The sequence below is a fragment of the Malaclemys terrapin genome, chromosome 16, assembly GCF_027887155.1.
Source record: "Malaclemys terrapin pileata isolate rMalTer1 chromosome 16, rMalTer1.hap1, whole genome shotgun sequence".
In the NCBI taxonomy this organism is placed as follows: Eukaryota; Metazoa; Chordata; order Testudines; family Emydidae; genus Malaclemys; species Malaclemys terrapin.
This window is the reverse complement of record NC_071520.1, coordinates 18790280-18810250: the sequence shown is the minus strand read 5'-3', so window position 1 is coordinate 18810250 and position 19971 is coordinate 18790280. Positions and strand designations below refer to the sequence as shown.

At 46.1% G+C, this 19971-nt stretch overlaps 1 long non-coding RNA gene across 1 annotated transcript in view; it reads right to left on the bottom strand.

Annotated features, from left to right (window-relative positions):
* LOC128824876 (uncharacterized) overlaps positions 1-19971 on the bottom strand; it is a 189177-nt gene that overhangs the window by 120970 nt on the left and 48236 nt on the right. The window contains exon 2 of the long non-coding RNA XR_008442535.1: positions 11336-11461. This is a non-coding gene — a long non-coding RNA (uncharacterized LOC128824876). The remainder of the gene's footprint in view (positions 1-11335; positions 11462-19971) is intronic.

Sequence of the window (19971 nt, the reverse complement as noted above, 5' to 3'; positions counted from 1 at the left end):
TTAGGCGGTGCGCTGGAGCGTGAATGCTACAACAGGAGACGGACGTGCTTAACTAGCGGTTTCAGCCTGCGCTCCAGTATCAGGAGGTCAAGGGAAAAATAACTGTATCTGACTGCTGTGTCAAGACACTCAATTGGAGCATTTATAAACTCACAGAACTAGTTGCTTCAGATGGCGTAGCAGATTTATTTTCCTCAGTTTAACTCCCTCAAAATAACGTGGCAGTTGGCAGGGCCTTGTTTGCTTTATGCTCCTTCCAAAGGGCAGAAGGACCTGAATCTTCCAGATGAATGTCTGTGGGTAACTTAGCAAACAATTGTTTCTAAATCTGGCTGTTGTCTTTCACCAACACAATGTTTGGGGAAGAGAAGCAGTTCTGAGCTACCTGTGCAGTTGCCTTATGGTAGATCATAAAGCAATATATTTTGACTTCAATTGCAGAATATTTAGCAAATATGATAGAGAAATCCAACATTCCTCTTTTTTAATTCTTGAATTATGAGGTGTGTCTTAGTCATAAGAACAACAGTTATTTTACGGGCAATCCTGCTTTAAAAAAAAAAAAGTTGTAATCTTTCTATCGGATAGGTTATTTAAAAATTTTAAAAAATACTATAGAATTTTGTATGTATACCCCTGCTATGATATTCCATGAGAGAATTTTTAAAAAACCTATAGAAAGGATCTTCTTCACTGTCAAATTCTATAGTGTTACTACAGAAGCCTCTTGAATTTGGGGTTGTATTTTATTTTCAGGTATAGCTGAACTGTGAAGTCCCAATTACAATTACATTCACACCATTTAACCTACATTGATTTCAATATGGTTATGCCTGGATTGCCCTGATGCAAGTCTTATCAGATTTAGACCCCCATCTTTTAATAGGCACACTAGTCTAGCTGTATCACTTGTACAAGGGATGGGTTTTGATTTCTTATTGCCACAAAATTCATGAATGTGCCTCCAAATCCAAACTTGCTAAATTTCATCCAAATCTAAACTGGTCATCTGATATCCAGCTGAGCTCAGTTCTAGCCCTGCCCATCTCAGCTGCCGTTACAAGACACGTAACAATGGCGAATCCCTCCCTGTATGCTACTGCTGCGTTAAGGCTTTTGTATGAATAGTAAGACTTAGATGCTTACCTGCAACCTGCACAGATCACAAAGAAGGGGGCAGAGGGTGTATCGGATATGCCTATTGGCAAATGCCCACAAAATTAATATTTCAAGGAAGCTCCTTGTGATCGTGACATTGTCTTCCTCTCTTCTGTTCAGCACCAAGCACATTATCGGCTCTTTAAAGAGCAGAACAGCGGCACTGCCATACTTCGCAGTAGCTACCATCTACCTACCTATTTGTTTTAAACCTGTACTACTCCATTAACTTCATATGAGAGGCAGATACTAGTGATTTCCAGGGTTGCCAACCCTTCAGGATTGTCCTGGAGTCTCCAGGAATTAAAGATTAATCTTTAATTGAAGATTATATCCTGTGATGAAACCTCCAGGAATATGTCCCACCACTGGCAATCCTATTTACACCAGAGTGAGAAAAGTCATAATCAGGCACTGTGAGAGGTTTCTGAAGGTAGCCATAAAATACATTATGGTAAAACAGAGCTGGGGTCCCAAAGGAAGAGAAATAACTTCCCTGTGTCTCAAGACATGACACCTACTTTCTATCACAGCTGAAACCAGAGTTCCCTTCCCAAGTGGCAATGCCTTGGCACCAAGTTTACAGGAAAGGATCCCCTTATCAGGTCCCTAAAGACTCTTTACATGTAATGGGATGTGATAGGCAGGCCCCACTGGAAGAGTGGATGATTTGACACCCTTATGATCTGTCTGGTAAAACAGACACTGGCTCTAATACAGTGGGTTTTCTCAGAGAAAAATCAATTCCTTTGGGCCCATCTCCGATTTTACTTACACAGGAGTTAGGGGACAATCAACATTCCACTGAAGTCAATGGAAAGTGTCCTATGGACTTCAGTGAGCTTTGAATCAGGAACAACTGCACCAAAGCCAACATTGTTACAGAGGCATAAGGGCATAAGCAGGCCTACAGCATTCCTGTCACGAGAATGCTTATGGGCAGAGACCGTCTGGATGAACTCCATCCTGCTGGATGGAGTTTCAGGGGGGCGACTGTGTATTTAAACTGCATTTAGCAGAGTTCTAACTTGCAGGTTTCACTTTTTAAAAGGTAACCACAATCTGTAGGTGCCAGTGACTGTTTCAAAAGCATTTCAATGAAACATTTTAACTTTCATGGCTTTAGATCACATAAGCTGAGACAACAGCTGAAATCCAGTTACTGTGGAAAAGTCTCAAGTGCATTTCCATAGGTAATTGGTTAGCCGGTTGGAACATGCAAAGTGATTTTTCTTTAGACTATGTCTACACTACACTTTCATCATTAGAACTTTTGACACTCTGAGTGTGAAAAAAACACCCCACCTAATGACAAACGTTTTAACGACAAAAAGCTCTCCTGCCACCAAAGCTACCGCCCCTCATTAGGGGTGGTTTCATCAGGAGAGCTCTCTACTGGCGACAAAGAGCGGCTACACTGTGTACCTTACAATGGCGCCATCGTAGTGGCACAGTCACGCCGTTGTAAGGGGTGCAGTGTAGATATAGCCTTAGTTCTCTTTCTTGCTACTGTTTCCCAAGCCCTGTGATAGAGATCTTGTATTCGAACTACTGTTCAAAAGGAATTCACATGGCACTCACCTTCCTTGGAAACGTGAAATGCCATTGAAAACAAAGCATGAGACCTCAGAGTTTTGGGTCTCCCACATATCTCTGATTTGACAAAAATTAACTAGTTGTCCTGATATTCTTGTTATCATCCAAACTTCTTGTTATTGTCCAAGCCAGCCTGACATGAAGTACAAAGACATAAACAGCCTCAAAGTATTTTCTCCTTCAACATCCTGTTTATTGATTTAACAAAAACCTAACACAGATGTACACAGGTTGTAGAGACAAGCTGTAATGTAATTCTTTGATCTGCTGTCACTCAAAATTACGCAAGCTGAATGCTGCTGCCAGACGGGGAGGAGGGACAGCCCATGCTCAGTTTGAAAACAAACAGTCCAACCGCTTAGGGCAAGTCTACACTGCCCCACAGTTTGGACTACCAGGGTGTGGATACCAGTGCACTCCAACATGCTGCAACATAACTCCCCTGTGTGGATGCTGTGAGCACGAACGAAAAGGTTCCACTTAGCATTAATGTAATCCTGTTTGAAGAGAACTACATTAATGCGAAGTAGGAACCTTTCCGTTGATGCTCTTAGTCTGCCCTCATTAAGAGGGTTGCCCCACGGTTTAAAATCCATGTACACAGCCACGCTGCACCTGGCATTATGACACATACTGCTGTCAATAGGCAACATACATATGCTATGCGCGCGCACACACACACGGGAGAAAGAAAGAGATTCCCACACCATTTATGCATCTTATACCTAGCTTTTTTACAGAGTTTTTCATTGGTAGATCTCGAAGTACTTTACAAAGGAGGTCAGTATCATTATACTCCTTTTACAAAATGGGGAAACTAAGGCACAGAGAAGGGAAGTGATTTGCCCAAGGTCACCCAGCCAGGACAGAGGCAGAGCCAGGACTAGAGACCTCAGATCTTCTGAGTCCCAGTGCAGTGCTTTAGTAGGCCACACTGCTTCTAGTCTGTTTTCAAGTATACCAGGAACCAGACCACCACCTGGTTCCAGCCACAGAGTCAAAGAGATAGAAAGGGAACCCCTTTGCATAACCCCTCTCCAAACTTGCACCAAGCACTCCTTGGCTCTGCTGGAGAATCGAGGCCTGTGGCTTTATAATAAAGTCTTGGGCAATGGGTCTTTTGCTATTCAAGCATCTCTAATGACCCAGGGTGAGATACTGGTTTCTTCTACAATAAGGAACCAGAGCTCAGAATGGCTGCCAGCTAGCGATAATGCGAACGTTGCCATCTCATAAGAACCTGTACATCTACATGTTTCAGTTTGAGAGGACAGTGTATCTGCAGGAGGGGTCTTTCTTCACAGCAGTTTCCCCCTCAAACAGGAAACCATACAAGCCCATGCTGCCACCAGGACTTCAAGCCAATAAAATATTAGCAGTCTAAAGCATATCACATGCCAGATAACACAAGGGCCTGAAATAATTTACTCAGTGTATTGACAAGTCATATTCATTAACCCAGGCCCCATCATGGGAAGTGGGACTGTATAAAGAAAAAAAATGGAAGAAATTTAGGCCTGGTCTTCACATAAAACTTAGGTCAACCAAGCTACGTCAGGGGTGTGAAAAATTCACGCCCAAGAGACATAGTTAAGCCTACTTATGCCATGGATACCATTAGGTTGATGGAAGAATTCTTCCCTCCACCTCGCTAAGACCGCTTGGGGGAGTGGATTAACTACAGTGATGGAAAAGCCCCTTTGTAGCAAGTATCTACACTACAGCAGCACAGCGGCAGGGCCACAGCTGCAGGATTTGGAGGGGCTGAGGGCACAACCAACAAAAACATAAATCTGAAAATTTCACAAATAATTTACAGCAAATTAAAGCTTCTGACTTTCTCCTGAGAGCCACTGCTTTTGAATGATGGAGTTAATGTTGAACAATAATTCCCTACATATGAGCATCTCATAAAGGATGGGTTAAAGGCTTATGTTATTATGGATTGTCTACATTTGCCATTGACGGTTCAAAGAGTGAGCAAACCCCAGGGTTGGGACTTAGTTCTAGTGAAGTGCTACTATGTCCTGCATGCCAAACCTTCTAACCCACAAGAAAGTATTTGAACATTATCCATTTTATAATCAATTCATATGCACACAGCCAGGGAAAGGTAAATGCAGAACATGCTGCTCTCCAACACACACACACACACACACACACACACCCCGCCATGGTTCACTTCCCAGCATCATCACTCAGGTTCAAATCTGCAGCTGTGATGAATGGCAAGTTTCCAACTCTTAATGCACCAGAAAGAGGAACTATGGTTTGAGGTGGTTATCTCCTCGTGGGAGTGGGAAAGCAGAGGGTGAGTAACCTTAAACCATGAAGTCACCATTTGGGGTCAGCACTGTGACATCTGCTGAAAAGCTAACTGCTCAACCACTGGATGAGAAAGAGCATGGCTGCCACTTTGTAAACAACTGAGAGAGTGGCTACTGGAGAGGTGCAAGTCCAATCAAGTCCTTTTCCATAGCAGTGTGTGTGTTTTAGGAAGTGGTGGCTGGTCTTTTGGATCTAGCACTAGACTGGGAGTGAGGAGACCTGAGTTCTATCCCTGGTTCTGCTGCTGACCTACTAGGTGACCTTGAGCATCTCTCTGTGCCTCAGATCCCCTGTCCGTAAACTGAGAGTGTCACAGTTACAGGGGGCTAGCTGCACCTCTGTCTCCTTTGTGGTCTCCGAGTGCACCGCCTCGGTGCCAAGTCTCATGCCTGTACCTGTCCTGGGGTGGAATTTCACAATTCTCCCACTCCCACTTCATACAAACTAAAAGTATAAACAAAAACCCACTTGGGCCTGACCTTACTTTCTTCTCAATTAAATGCTTTGCAGGGCTGCCTCCCTGCAAGTCGGCTTTCTGCACTTTAGTCAGGGCCTTCCACCACAGCCTGCTCCATTCCAGTGGCTGCAGGACATCACTCCAGACTGCTTGCCAGCCTCCTCTACTCAGGGGAGGATTCCAGGACTTAATCTTCCCCCTTGCTTAGCCCTCTAGGTCTCTCGATTTTCTCATCCCACAGAGTGACTTCAGAGTTTCTCTTTCCAACCCCCTTTTGCTCTAAACTCCCTGCCTTTGTAAGTACAACCAGTTTCCCCCTTGCAGGGCACCATTTCTAATGAAGCCTGTCCTACTCTCCAGGTACAGCCCCAGTCTGCTCATTGGTTTCTCAAGCCCATATTAACCCATTCAGCGCCTGTGTGGGGTACACATCCCAATCAAACTAAACTAATATATTCATGCAGTAAATGTCCCAATAGCCAAGTCAACATACAATATTCATAAATGAGCAGCCCCAAGTCTGCCAGAGGGTAATAATATTTACCTCCAGGGTGTATTGTGAGGCTTAATCCATTAGTATAGGTAAAGCATTTGGGGATCCCATAGTTGAATGGCTAAATTATACTGTATAATATATTCAGCCAGTTCAGCTTGTGTTATATGTTCTATTACAAGCTAGTCTCCTCTGTTCAATATGTAGATGGGGCTAGGGAAGAGGTATGGCCCTTGGTGCTTTCAGAATGCTGATGACACCCAGCCCTATCTCCTTCTACTTCATCCAACCCAATATGAGATGCTGAACATTCAATGCCTGAATGAGACTGGGATGGGAGTCAGATCTGGCTGGCATCAGCACTCAATCCAGGTAAGCCTGAGGTAACTTTAAGAGACCTGGGAAAGTCACTAGAAAATGTGCCACTGCATCCCCACTCCAGAAGGATTTATCAAGGGCATGGCAACCTGGATTGAATCAAGCCCCTTATGTTTTGTATCATTTATATCTCCAGCTGGGAGCATGCCACTTAGATTCTTGAAGGGATTCATCCAGTGGTTACAAACTCCATCCTTTCATGCTACAGAATGAGGAGAAGGAGCATATAGGGCTGGCCTCCAGTACCACCCACAGTCATCAACAAGTTTCAGAGTAGCAGCCGTGTTAGTCTGTATCCGCAAAAAGAACAGGAGTACTTGTGGCACCTTAGAGACTAACAAATTTATTTGAGCATAAGCTTTCATGGGCTACGGGGCAGTTTAGTCAGGTCCCTAAACAATCCTGACTTTTTCCATGGTTACATCTCCAAAAGTTAGGGCCAAATTCTGTCACCTTCGGTCAGGTCAACTACTTTCTTACTCCCAGGGCCGGCCTTACCTAAAATAATGCCCTGGACAAGGCTGGGGGTGGGACAGGATTTGGGGGGTGGATCTGGGTTGGGGGTGGAGCTTGGTTGGGGGCGGAGCAGGGGATGGGGTGAACTGGAGCTGGAGATGAGGGAGGAGCAGGGGATGGGGGAGGAGGTGCAGGTATTGCAGGGGATGGGGAAAGACGGGCTGGAGATGGGCCACAGCTGTGAAGTGAACAGGGCTGAGGACGGAATGGGGGTGTGGCAGAACTCTGTTATTGTGACTCTCTTGATAGCGCTCCCCACCCCCCCGAAGCATGGCACCCTGGATGGTCACCCACAGCAACCATCCCTAAAGCCAGCCTTGCTTACTCCACAAACAGTCCTGTTGTTTTCAGTGAAACTACTCACAGCGTAAGATACTACTTGGCCTGAGTGAGGATGGCAGAATCCAGTCCTTAGGATCGCCAAAGCATGCTGACAAGGGAGCTATTCCTCCAGCCTTGTGTTTAGAGGCAGGCCAGGATGCTACTGTTATATAACAGCCTAGTAAAATTCTAACAGCTGAGGGCGAGGAATAGGTTTACAGGCACTGAGAATATTAGCATTTTCTGTATTGCTTGTATTACAGTAGCTCCTGAAGATCCCAACTGCAAGCAATCAGGACTCTATTATGCTAAGTGCTGTGCAAACACATAGCAAGAGACAGGCCCTGCCTCAAAGAGCGAATAATCTAATTAGATTAGACAGGCAAAGGTTGGGAGGGGAAACAGGTGCAGAGATGGGGCCAGGGTCATTCAGCAAGATCAGTGATGGTGTAGAAATAGAAGCCAGGTCTCCCAAGGACCAGTCTAGTGCTCTAGCCACTGGACTTCATTGTCATTTTTTGTTCCAGGGCTGGTGCATTTGTATGGCCTGCTTGCGCGGACATACAAATGGAACTGACTAAGCCACTGACTTAAAAAAAAAAAAAAAAACACTGTTAGATTGAGCCTCTTTCCTCCCGTTATTCTTAATTGGGCTTTATTTCTTGTTTGGTGTTTTCTGCACAGTTAAACAAGCTGACAGACCTTTTTCTTCTTGAATGAAAATGAGATTTTGCATGAGACATGCATGGTAATGAAAGATATGTGCAAGAGCAGCTTTATTCTACAGAACGTTTCAGGAAGAAGATTAGGGAGGGGGAACAAAATCTGCCAAAAAACAGGATGAAATCAAATTCTCATGCAAAGGTGGATCTGCTCCGTGTACATTACAATGGGGACACTTGAATTTCTCCTGCTGAAGGAGGCTGTAAAAAAGCAAGAGGGGTATTAAGTGACACCTAGGCTAGCCTCTTTGTGCAAGCCCATTAGGAACCATTGATCAGCTGCTATGCACTACATGCCTAGCGACAATAGAGAAACAGGGAAGCATTGTTAGGCTAATGGAGTAAGTAGGCTGCTGCTTCCCACTGCTCAGGAGGCCAGACTTGCAAGGGAATCAATACAAAGCTCTGATGACTAGCCACGGATCCATAATTGATGTTAGCTGTTATAATAAATAAAATTTAGTGGCTAAACTCAGATGGTTATAATAATAGTGCACTGAACTAAGCTGTGTTGAAAGGGCAGAGAGAAATTACTACTCATAACATAATGTATGAGAAGGCGACACATTCCGTTAGCAGCTAAATACTGGTTACAGTGAGGTCAAAGGCAAAATTCTCATTGGCTTCAATTTTACCAAGATAGAGCCCTAATGAGTGGAAGTGGCAGCTTGCTCTCATTTGTGAATCTCTGCATGAACCTTATTCATGGTGGACGCAACGAAAGAGGCTGCTCCAATCTCTCATACATTCAGTGGAGATGCTACAGATCTATTTTGACAGGGAGTTTATAAATTCTGCCATGCAAAAATGCTGCCAGGATCTAACTAAGGTACTTCTATGGCTCCCCATTATGGTAGGATTTAAGAACTTCACAATCTTTTAAGGTAGGGAAGTATTTTACAGATGGTGACTGGAGGCTACATGATTTGCCCAAGGTCATACAGGAAGTCAGTGGCAGAGGAGGGATACTCATGTCCCAGGTTTCTTAAGTCATAGGCTAGTCAGTGCCTTAATGACTACCACCCTTCCTACCAGTCCTTTGGATGATCTATCCAAGGTTCCCTCTGTGAGGATCTGGGCGAAAAGTTAAAGGTAATTAAAAGTGGGACAAAACCATAAAATTGAGATCCTTATTCCAAACAGCCCAAAGTTTAGGTTGATTTAGATTTAGGATTGTAGATAGCAAATGAAAGGGACATCAAGAAGACCAAAAAAAAGGGTCTATACTCAGTCTTTTCCCTCCCTTTGCAAGTCACTTATGAAAACTTTTCTGTGGCCCAGTCAATACACAGAAATTGCACCAATTTAACTACAATGATTTTGCTTACTTCAGTAACAAACCAAATTAAGTTAAAATCAATATCAGACACTCTTAAACTGATTTAAGAGTGTCCATACAAGGAATTTGCACCAATTTAAATAGATCAATTTAGGGCTTGTCTATACAGTGCTTGCAACGTGTGCGATTTATAAAGCCTTCCATGGTGTTGCTTTTTAACTGCCCCTTCTGGCACACTCTAAAGCAGTGGTTCTCAACCTTTCTGGGCTCAGGACCCACTTGTAAATGTTTATGGCCTGTCACGACCCAGTAAATAGTCTGAGGGTGGAGGCCTTGGGGTGGTTTCAGTTGGCTCCTGCCATCCCAGGGGGATTGGGTCCTGCCCAGCATTCACCCCACAGTGGCAGCTCCTGTGCTGTGGGGCTGGTAGGGCTTGGCTCTCCGCACCAGGCATTGCAACCTCCAGGGTTGCAATGCCGCTCAGGTCTGGCATCACCCCCTAAATGGACCAAATGTGTGTGAGTGGAGTTGTGACCTGGCTCATAGGGTTGTAGTGCCACTCTCTCAAATTTGGCCTACCCAGACTCCCGTCAGCATGATGGCTGGGCCAAACCGGAGTGGCACTGGGACCCCAGAGGTTGCAGTGCCTGGAGCAGGGAGATGAGCCCAGCCAGTCCCATGGGACAGGAGCTGCTACACGACCCTTTGAAACATTCTGGCAACCCAATTTTGGGTCCCGACCCACAGGTTAAGAAACCCTGCTCGAAAAGGTACCTAGTTCATGTTAATGTAGGGCTATGTCTCAATTCTATCTCTCTGTTGCCATCAAAAAAGTGTAAAGTTCAAGATACTAAAAGACAAACTGCTTGGAAAGCAGAGTTTTACAGTATAAATATTCCAGGGGAAAAATACAAGATATATGGATTGCAGATAGTTAGACATTCTATAAATCTGCCTCAGTGGCGCTACATAGTTCATTCTGTCACAGCATCCAAGTGACCAAGGTTAGGAAACATAGCACAGGAGAGAGTTTCTAGCAGTGTATATCATTGTAGCTGAGTTGTGTTTGGACACTTTTTGTTGGTTTAATATCTTGAGGTCTCTGTGTGTGCAAGAGTGGGCTGAAGGACAAGATTCAGGAATAGAGCTCCAATTTCATCATATAGCATTACATCATCGTGTCATAGATTATCCTTTGAAACAGGCTATCAATCTCAATATAACGAAGGAATGAGCCTAAGAAGAAAAAGGATTCTCTTACTCCAAAGGAGACAACATTATAATATTTAATCAAATGATGCCTTAGGGGCGCTGCTTGACACAAGCACTAACTGCAAAGCTGAAGGACAAAGGCCACAACTAACTCATTGTCTGAAGGTTATTTTCTCAGAATGAAGTAGCATGTCCACATCCACTACAGAGTTAACATAAGTTATATGGTTTTCTGAGGTACTCAGAGTTCCTGCCTGGTCCTTAAAGGTGACCAACTAAGGGTTGGAGGAAGGGTGGGGGAGGAAGAACCATAGGCTTCTGCCCTTTTTGGTTTCTTTGTAATAGAGAAGGCCAGAAAAGCTTTTGTCCAAAAGTGCTTCCCCCCCCCCCCCATGCTTTCGTTTGTCTACATTAGAACATTGGAAACACACATCTTGTCTATCTTGGAAGTCTCTCTGGTGACTGAAGAGCTAAAGGCTTTGTGACATCACCAGAAAAAGAAAAAAAGAACAAGACCAAAAAAAAAAAAAAACCCAAAACAACATGTTTTTAATTTGAGGTAAAATCCTAGACAACACTGGCAGGTTGTAGTTTTCACATGAGTTAGCACATCAAGTTAGAGACTAATCTTCAGTGAGCTAACACAGGTTAAGAGCACACTTTTTTCTCCTTGTGAAGGCCAGGCCCGTAAAAGGAGCAATGGGGAAGGGAAGCAATTTTTAGTCTGATTGTGTAAACACATACGTATCCCCAAAGCCTGATTACCAATGAGAGACAGGATAGCCAGAGTGCAGGAGCTCACAGCACATGTGGCTGGAGAATCTCAGGGCTTATCTACAATTTGAGCTGCAGCACTCAGTGAAGATGCTACTTACTCCGACAGGAGGGGTTCTGCAGCTAGCGTCGGTACTCCACCTAGGTAGGATCGTTGACGGGAGTCCTTGTCTACACTGGAGGTTAGGTTGGTTTAATGGCGTCGTTCAGGGGTATGGATCGATACTCTTAAAATAAATTTTAAAAAAGAATAAAAAAAAGTGAGAAAACCTAAAACAAACTTCTTTCAGACCTTCTTTATATATTGTAGAGAAGCTAAAAATGGCACAATGCCAATAGTTTAATAACTCCATTGCAGGTCATCTTTAGAGATTCTTCACCATGTATCTGAATCCCCAACCCTCTGTCCCCACTATCCTTCATGCAGAGAAGAACCAAATGCCACTGCATTAAAGGGCCTGTCAGCTAGAGAGGTGGCTGTTGATCAGTGTGAAATGCTCTTTTCCCCTAGCCCTCTGTAATGAGGTGTCCCCTACCTCAAGCACCCCCTTCCTGAGCGTCCAGCTCCAGTCTGTCCCAGATTCTTTCTGCTATTGTTCCAGGACTCCATTCTCTAAGCCAGCTGTCTGAGAGCTCCCAGATTCATTTTTTTCTCCCATGACTTTTCTCCAGGAGCCCCAAGTTGGGTTTCCTGAGAGAGAACTCCCCTGAGGGTTCCATTCACCCAGACCTCCATGCCTGTGAATCCTATTTCAACTCCTGTGATTCTCCCTTCCAAGATCAACCCTCTTTTTTTGGGCTTGGGTTTCCCCAATGAGGCAGGTTCTTCCCCTTGTTCATAGTGGCCTCTGCACATGCTGTCTCATAACTCGGCAGGGGTTCCCCAGTTCCAGCCAGTCCTCACCAACAACTATACTTTACCCTTTGTCCTTCCCACTGGCTCTCAGCACTAGCTTTCCTCTGCTCTGTTTCTCCCTGAGTCTCTCCCTTCCTCATCAGGCAGTTCTCACCTGCCACTTTCCTGACTGATATCCCTGGGGAGAGACTGAGATGGGGGAGGGGTATGATCCAGGTGCCCTCTCAAGGGATATCAAGCAAAACACTTTCTTATAGATGACAGAGATGGCAAAGTCCTATTTGCAATATGCTTTCTTAATGCTTTGCCAATTCAGCTTATAAGCATCTCAAGCCACTTCTCTTGAAATGGTTTTCAGTTACCTAATAGATCTCTATTCTTTTTAGTACTAGAACCTACACTGGTGCCCTGTTGCGCTAGGTGCTGTACACAGCCACAGAGACAGCCCCTGCCCTAATCTAAATAGACAAGACAAAGGAAGAAGTATCTTCCCTATTGTACAGATGGGAAGTGGAGGTACAAAGGAAGATAAGGGAATTAGGCACCCAGCTCCCATTGAATATCACTGGGATTTGGGCACTTAACTGACAAAGATTCTTTTGGAAATACCAGCCTAAGAGACTTCCCCGAGGTCACAAAGGAAATCTGTGGCAGCATTGCTAATTTAGTGATTGACCCGATCCTGTCTGCTGATCATTGCTGAGAGCCAGAGTAGATCTTTACAGCTGGATACACCACCATTAAAGAAGTTTTCTGAAGAGTATGTTGGGAATTTTTTTTATTAGCAGACAAAATGTGACTGTTCACATTCCTGCTCACTCCAGAGACCTCAACGGAGCTGCAAGAGCTGGCGTCTGTCGTCAGCTTTAATACTCCAGCTGAAAGACAGAGTCAACGTTTTCTGAACCGTAATGCACTATGACAAATTTCAGATCAAAGGACATGGACCATGTGACTGTGATGATCATCATCCTGCTGATTTTATTGGCAAGGAAAGCTAGCATGTTTTTTGCATCAGCATTTTAGGACCTGGCTACGGGGGTGGGGTGAGGAGCATCAGTTAGCTGAACTGATTCAGGCTAATGTGGATTAAGGTGCTTTCTCCAGTCAGCTTAGACCAGGCCAAAAAGCCACATTTTTGTGAGAAGTAATTGCATCCATGTTAATCAGAGTGTAGGATATGCTGGCTACTCAGAACTTCATGGCAAGTCAGGATAGAATTCACCATTTTCAGCTCCAAAGCCCCAGCCCCTACTGCATGCGCTGAAAGAGAATCCCTCTTAGAGCTAGAGGGCCAAGGATGCACAGCTGAGCAGTTCTGATTCACATATTGGGGAGCAAGAGTACACACTAAGGGGTTGACAGTATTAAACCAGAGATGTGGATTTAATTCCTGGCTCTGCTAGTATTCCTGTGTGACTACAGGCAAGTGACTTGAGTTTGAAAACGTTAGCCTGTGTATCTATCTACAACCAGGGTTTGAAATCCAGCTTTCGGCTCTTAATTAAAGGTTGCCTGATTTTCAGAAGTGCTGAGTATCCATAAATGCTACAGAAGTCAGTAGAAGTGGTGTTCAGTACCCTGAATCATCAGGCTACTGCTATTTAGAGGCTAACAATGAATGTAGGAGTCTATCTTTAGGCCCCCAGGATGAAAAATTCTCCGTGTCTCAGTCTCCATCTGTAAAATAGGAATAGTCATATTTCCCTAACTCTCAGAGGTATTACGAGGATAAATATGTGAATATTGGCAGGATGTTCAGATACGATGGGTTGTCTCAGTTCAGGGCTACTGCGCCTGTATTCCTGCTCTACGCTCCAACAAGGGTACCCACTCAAGGTCCCCAGCTTCTCAGCTATCACCTCTCTTGGGCAGAGATATGACAGGTATTTCCAGGCTACACAGCTCCCTGCCTACACTGTGAATTCCCCAGCAAAGACAGACTGCCTAAGTGAACAGTCCTTCAGTTCCCACACAGGAGTTTTCCTGACCTGACCTATGTATCACTCCTTTTGCTCAAAAAAAAAAAAAGAATGTCAGTCTGTAAGGCCTTTCTTTATAGAGTTTGGGGTTTTTTTTACATGTCCTCCTCCTAACAGGTAATCAGCAGACAAAAGGTGGCTCAAAAGGAAGCTTTAAAAGGCTGAGTTCTTGCATAACCAGAGTAGGTGTAATTGCATACACCTCCCCCTAGAGATTTCCTGCAAAACCAATTTAACTTTAAAAGTTCGTTCTTGTCTTGGCCCATTGTTTCAAATAGTCCTCTGAAGCTCACAAGACTTCCCAAGGTTTAAATAAATCAGGTCTTCTAGACAAGTTACACACAATACCACAATTGACCCATAAACATTTGCATTTTTAATCCAATGAGTTCATAAGATTCTTAAAATTATTTCAATGAGGTTTGTCCAGGATATTGCACGTGGATGATGGAGGATATTTATAAGAACGGCCATATTGGGTCAGACCAAAGGTCCATCTGGCCCAGTTTCCTGTTTTCCGACAGTGTCCAATGGCAGGTGCTTCAGAGGGAAATGAACAGAACAGGTAATCAAGTGATCCATCCTCTGTTGCCCATTCCCAGCTTCTGGCAAACAGAGGCTAAAGACACCATCTCTACCCATCCTGGCTAATAGCCACTGATGGACGTAACCTCCATGAATTTATCTAATTCTTTTTGGAACCCTGTTATAGCCTTTACGTTCTTAGATAGATAGGTTCATCCTTGTCAACGGCCCAGCACTGATTATTATTATTATTATTTGCATTGCAGTAGCACCTCCAAGAAGATCAGGGGCCTATTGTGCTCGGCACTATTTGTGCACATCATAAGGACAGCCCCTGACCCAACAAGCTTACAATGGAGATAGACGAGACAGACAAAGGGTGGGAGAAAAATGTTATCCTCAATTTGCTGCTGGGAAATTGAGGTGCAGAAACACGGTCTATGGCAGAAGAGGGTATTGAACTCAGGACTCCTGGGTCCCAACCCTATGTCTTAACCTCTCTTAGGGTATGTCTACACTGCGATTGGGAGCGTACTTCCCAGCCCGAGTAGATAGAAACACACTCGCTAGCCACCTGAGTACAAACCCACCCGTACCCCCTGGGTAGATACTCAGGCAGCTAGCCCAAGCCACCACGCATCCTATCCCTGAGTTACGCTGGTATCTTTACCACACAAGCTCATGCAAAGCTAGCATGTGTCTGGCCACTCGCGCTGGGAAGCACACTCCCAGCTGCAGTGTAGATGTACCCTGAGTGACAATCTTGAATATGTAGGAGTTTTTCTAACGATGGGTAAAATTGAGTAAGAAAGGTGATAGTTTCTATTTTATTTGCTTAGTTGTCTTTTCTTTTTTTGAAAAAAAAAAAAAAAAAAAAAAATCATGGATACACACAAAGCCTACCTTCAGTGGAGACCAGGGCCGGCTCTAGGCACCAGCCCTCCAAGCACGTGCTTGGGGCGGCACTTTCTAAGAGGCGGCATTCTGGCCTCCCTTTTTTATTTTTTATTTTTTTGCTTGGGGCGGCATTGCCAGGAGCCGGCCCTGGCCCAGCCACTCGCCCTGCCTGCGGGAGCTGGGAACCGCGTCCCCTGCCCAGCCTGGCGACACCCTGTACAGCACTGCCCTGGGGAGACTCGGCGCGGCAGCAGGACCCCATCTCCCTCCCTGCACCCCGGGCGCCGCTTCCCTTCCCTTCCCACCCCCCCACTCCGGGAGCCCCTCTCGCGGCCGCTGCAGCCCAGGCTGCGGCGGTGGCTAGAGGGGCTCCCGGAGTGTGTGAGGAGTGCGGAGGGAGAGAAGCGGGTATGTGACTCCAAGGCTCCCCCCGCCTCCGTCTTCCCCCATCCCCCGGCATCTCAGACGGTAAGGGGGCGGGGCTGCAAGCTGCGGCCGAGCGGCGGGAACTCAGGCCCCGCTGGAGACACCAGGCGGCTGCAGCGATGTTTGGGAGAGGGGTAAGCGGCATGGTAAGGGGCCGGGGCACCCGAGACCCCATCCCCCACAGCCCTGACCCCCAGCTCTGAGCTCAGCCCCTCTAAGCCGGGTACCCCCTGACCCCATCCCCCACAACCCTGACCCCCAGCTCCAAGCCCCGCCCCTCTGAGCCAGACACCCCCTGACCCCATCCCCCACAGCCCTGACCCCCAGCGCCGAGCCCAGCCCCTCTGAGCTGGACACCCCTCTGACCCTATCTCCCCACAGCCCTGAGCCCAGCCCCTGTGAGCCAGGTACCCCCCAACCCAGAGCCCAGCTCCCCACCCAGCCCTGGGCAACAGCAGCACCATTCCTAGGCAGCGACAGCCCATTGGCACCAACCATCACCATCACCCAGCGACAGCCCATTATGTAATTGCAAATGTAGACATACCATTAAAGCATTTAATGTTTTTAAATAATGTATTTAGTGTATTTTCAAATTATTACAAATTAATTTTTGAATCTATTTCACTAGTTATTTTTTACATTTCCAAATAAATGTTACTATAGTATTGCAACTTTTTTTTAATGGAAGGGGCCCCCAAAATTGCTTCGCCCCAGGCCCCCTGAATTCTCTGGGCAGCCCTGCCCAGAGTGTGTGAGGAGCCGGGGAGGGAGGGAAGCGGGGTCCCCTGGAGCCAAGTCCGGGCTGTGGCAGCAGCGAGAGGGGCTCCCGGAGTGTGTGAAGAGGTGAGTGGCTGGCTGGGCTCGTCGGTGCTGAGCAGGTAGCCCCGCAGCCGGAGATCCTCGCCTTCCCGCCCGCCGGGGCTGGGCCAGGGCGCGGTGAGGCTGAAGAGCAGCAGGTCCGGGGGGCTCTACAGGTCCTCGGCTGCCAGCATGTCAGGGGTGAGAGCAGTGAGCACAAACTGATCCACCTTGGCCACCCGCAGCGCCGCAAAGCCCAGGGAGGGGCCGTGTTCTCCGCGCCGCCCCGCAGCCGCACTGCCACCTGGAAGTCCTTCCACTCCGCACCGCCCAGCAGTTCCACCCGCATGGGGACAGAGTCACAGCTGGGCCAGGGCTTGGCCGCCGTGTGCTGGTAGCGGATCCCACGTTTGGGGGGGAGCCCAGTGCTGGGGTGGCAGGGGGTGCAGGGGGGGGAAGAGAGAGCCCAGTGCTGGGGCGGCAGGGAGTGCGGGGGGGGGGGGCACTGGTGGGCTTGGGGGGGGGGCAGCCAAAAATGTTTTTGCTTGGGGCAGCAAAAAACCTAGAGCTGGCCCTGGTGGAGACATCTCAACTGTTGAGAGCACACTCAGTTTTTGGTACTTGCCATGGTGTGGCTTTAGCATTCAAAAGCTAATTGGTAGGAAGAGTCAGATATTTAGTACAATCCCTTCCATTTGAGTTTGTTTTTTAAAGTACATTTTTTCCCCTCCATGCTAAATGCATTTTTCACTGGGAAGACTTAAAATGCAATTATCAAATAACCCATGTGCAATGATAAGAAATTCACCCTACTTCTACCACCTAATCTCATTTATTCAATAAGGATCCTGCTATCCTGTTGCACTCACTGTGGGCTAATCTGTAACAACATGTTCTATTGCATGAAAATTGGTCTGCATTTTTCCTTTCCCTCCTGCCCCCTCCCATACTCACACAATCATGCCTTGCAAGACACTGTGAGAGAAGAATAAATGGAAGAAACCCACAGCACTCTGCAATGACTCCCTTGGGCCAGGCATCAGAATCCACCCTTTATCTTTAAGGTATTTACAGCTAGTCCTTAATTCTATTTGATTCTTGGGAAATGCCACAAACTACTTTTTGCAGGGATAATGCGAGATGACTTAAAGGAAAAAAGAAAGAAAGAAATCAGCATTTGTGGTTTCAAAGGAAGAGCTTAAATGCACATCAACGGCATCTTCCCAATCCTTGTTTCTATCCATTTCTGATACAAGTTAAATACACTTAAGCCTTTCTGTTTCCTGCAGCCCATCTTGCAGTGCACAGTTCAGTCAAATAAGGTGCATTTCAAGCCTGAAGCAAGAAGTACAGAAGGAGAGAAAGCTAAACCCTGCTGCTTTAAAATAATAATGTTTTGCACTTCAGTAGCACCTTGCATTCACAGATCTCAAAGTACTCACTGATGAATGGAGCCTCACAAGCCCTGGTAAGATAAAGTCAACCAGTCAGTCCTATGCCTTAACCGGAAGGCTATTAGTCTTCCCTGTGGCCTAGTCCCTGCCTACACTAGGGAAATTTTCTAAATATTTCCCACTATTGCTAACATTGGCTCCCCACCCATGGTGTAAGTCACATTGGGAGCCCTACTGCAGAGGGTTTCATTAGTAATAGTGAAGCTGAACAAGTGTAATATGCGGCTGAGTTGCTCCCAGCCTAACTCCCACCTGTTCCCTCAATAAGAGGCTCTCTGGGGAACATGGCTCTCTGACTCCAGTTTCACAGATACATCTTCCCTATTTTACAGAACATTTTAATATAAACATTTAAAACAAACAAACAAAAAATGACGCCCAGATCCCTACCCAGTGTCCCTTTGGCCAGAGGTTGCTAGCACATAGCTGAGTTATATAGCATGATATAGCTTGATCTCCTCTACAGGTGACCACACCAGGAATGAACTCTGTCTCTCTCTCTCCACCCCCCCACTCCCAACCTGTCTCTAGCTAACACTCACTCTCTCTGGAGTCTCCCTGTGTGTTTGGCCTCCGGATGGCTCTCTGCCTCTCCATTCCGTGATGATCTTTGTTGGCTCCCTGTGGATGTTGTGTCTGCTGGCTCCTAGGCATCTCCTCTTCCTTCGGATCACTTGTCCCTTTTGTGTACTCATCTCATCTGACCTAGGTGCCACTGCACATTCACAACTCCTGGTCTCTCTCTAATGGCTGGATCCCTCACACCCAAGGCTCTTGGCTCAGCTGTTGTACTCTAGCGCCTGCTTTCTCTGATGGTTGGCACTCTCAGTGGTGTCCCCATCCCCATCCCTCATTGGTAACAGGGTTTTGGACCTTTGTCCCACCAGTGCTTGTGCTGGACTGTTTTGGCCCCCCTGTGTGTATGGGGTCTGAACCATAGGAAAGAGCCTTGTGTAATGGTCTCTTAGCTGTTTTCACAGCTGACTCCACCTTCTTAATTCTACGGGCATGGTGAGGAGGTGGTGTGGTGGTCAAATGCCCATCTGCGTGCACATTCTTTGAATTCTTCTGAAGCAGACTGGGGTCCGTTGTTGGTGAACACAATGTCCATCTCTTGCAAAGCGGGCTTTCAGTTTTCCCATCACGGTTCTTGGCTCACGCCGTCAGCTACTTTACTTCAATGAACTCACAGCTCTGATGCTGCCATTATGTTTCATTAGCAATGAATGAAGCTGGATGTGCACTGCTCTGTCCATGTGTCTGAGTTACTCCACCCATTCCCTGTTCCCCTGCTGTCCCCTCAATAACAGTCCCTCCAGGGAAGATGTGCCCTGTTGTGATAATTGGGCTGACAAATTCACCCTAACTGCAAGCCTAATTGTAAAAAAGTGTATAAGATGATACAACAACAAATGTTGATGGAAAATAGGTCAAGCTGTTTTCAATAATGAATGTTATAAACAGGTGCAAGAGAACCAGACAGAGGAACTAAGTTAGTCCAAACCAAAAAGGCCATATTGATGTAATTTAAGGATTATGTTGAAATCATGCTTGGTAAAAAACAGAGGATGTGAAACGGGAAATTAACGAACCGAAATTGGTGTGTTGGCTATTAGGCCTAGCTGGTGGACAAAATAATGAGGGGATGGGCTATTTCACCCATCACTCCCTTTGTGGGTCCTTAAAAAAAAAAAAAAAAAAAAAAGACATTGGGAGGAGAATATAGAAGAACAGACAGGCTACTGACACAAGCTTCACTATCATAGATACCACACCCATCTCCTCGGACCCCGGAC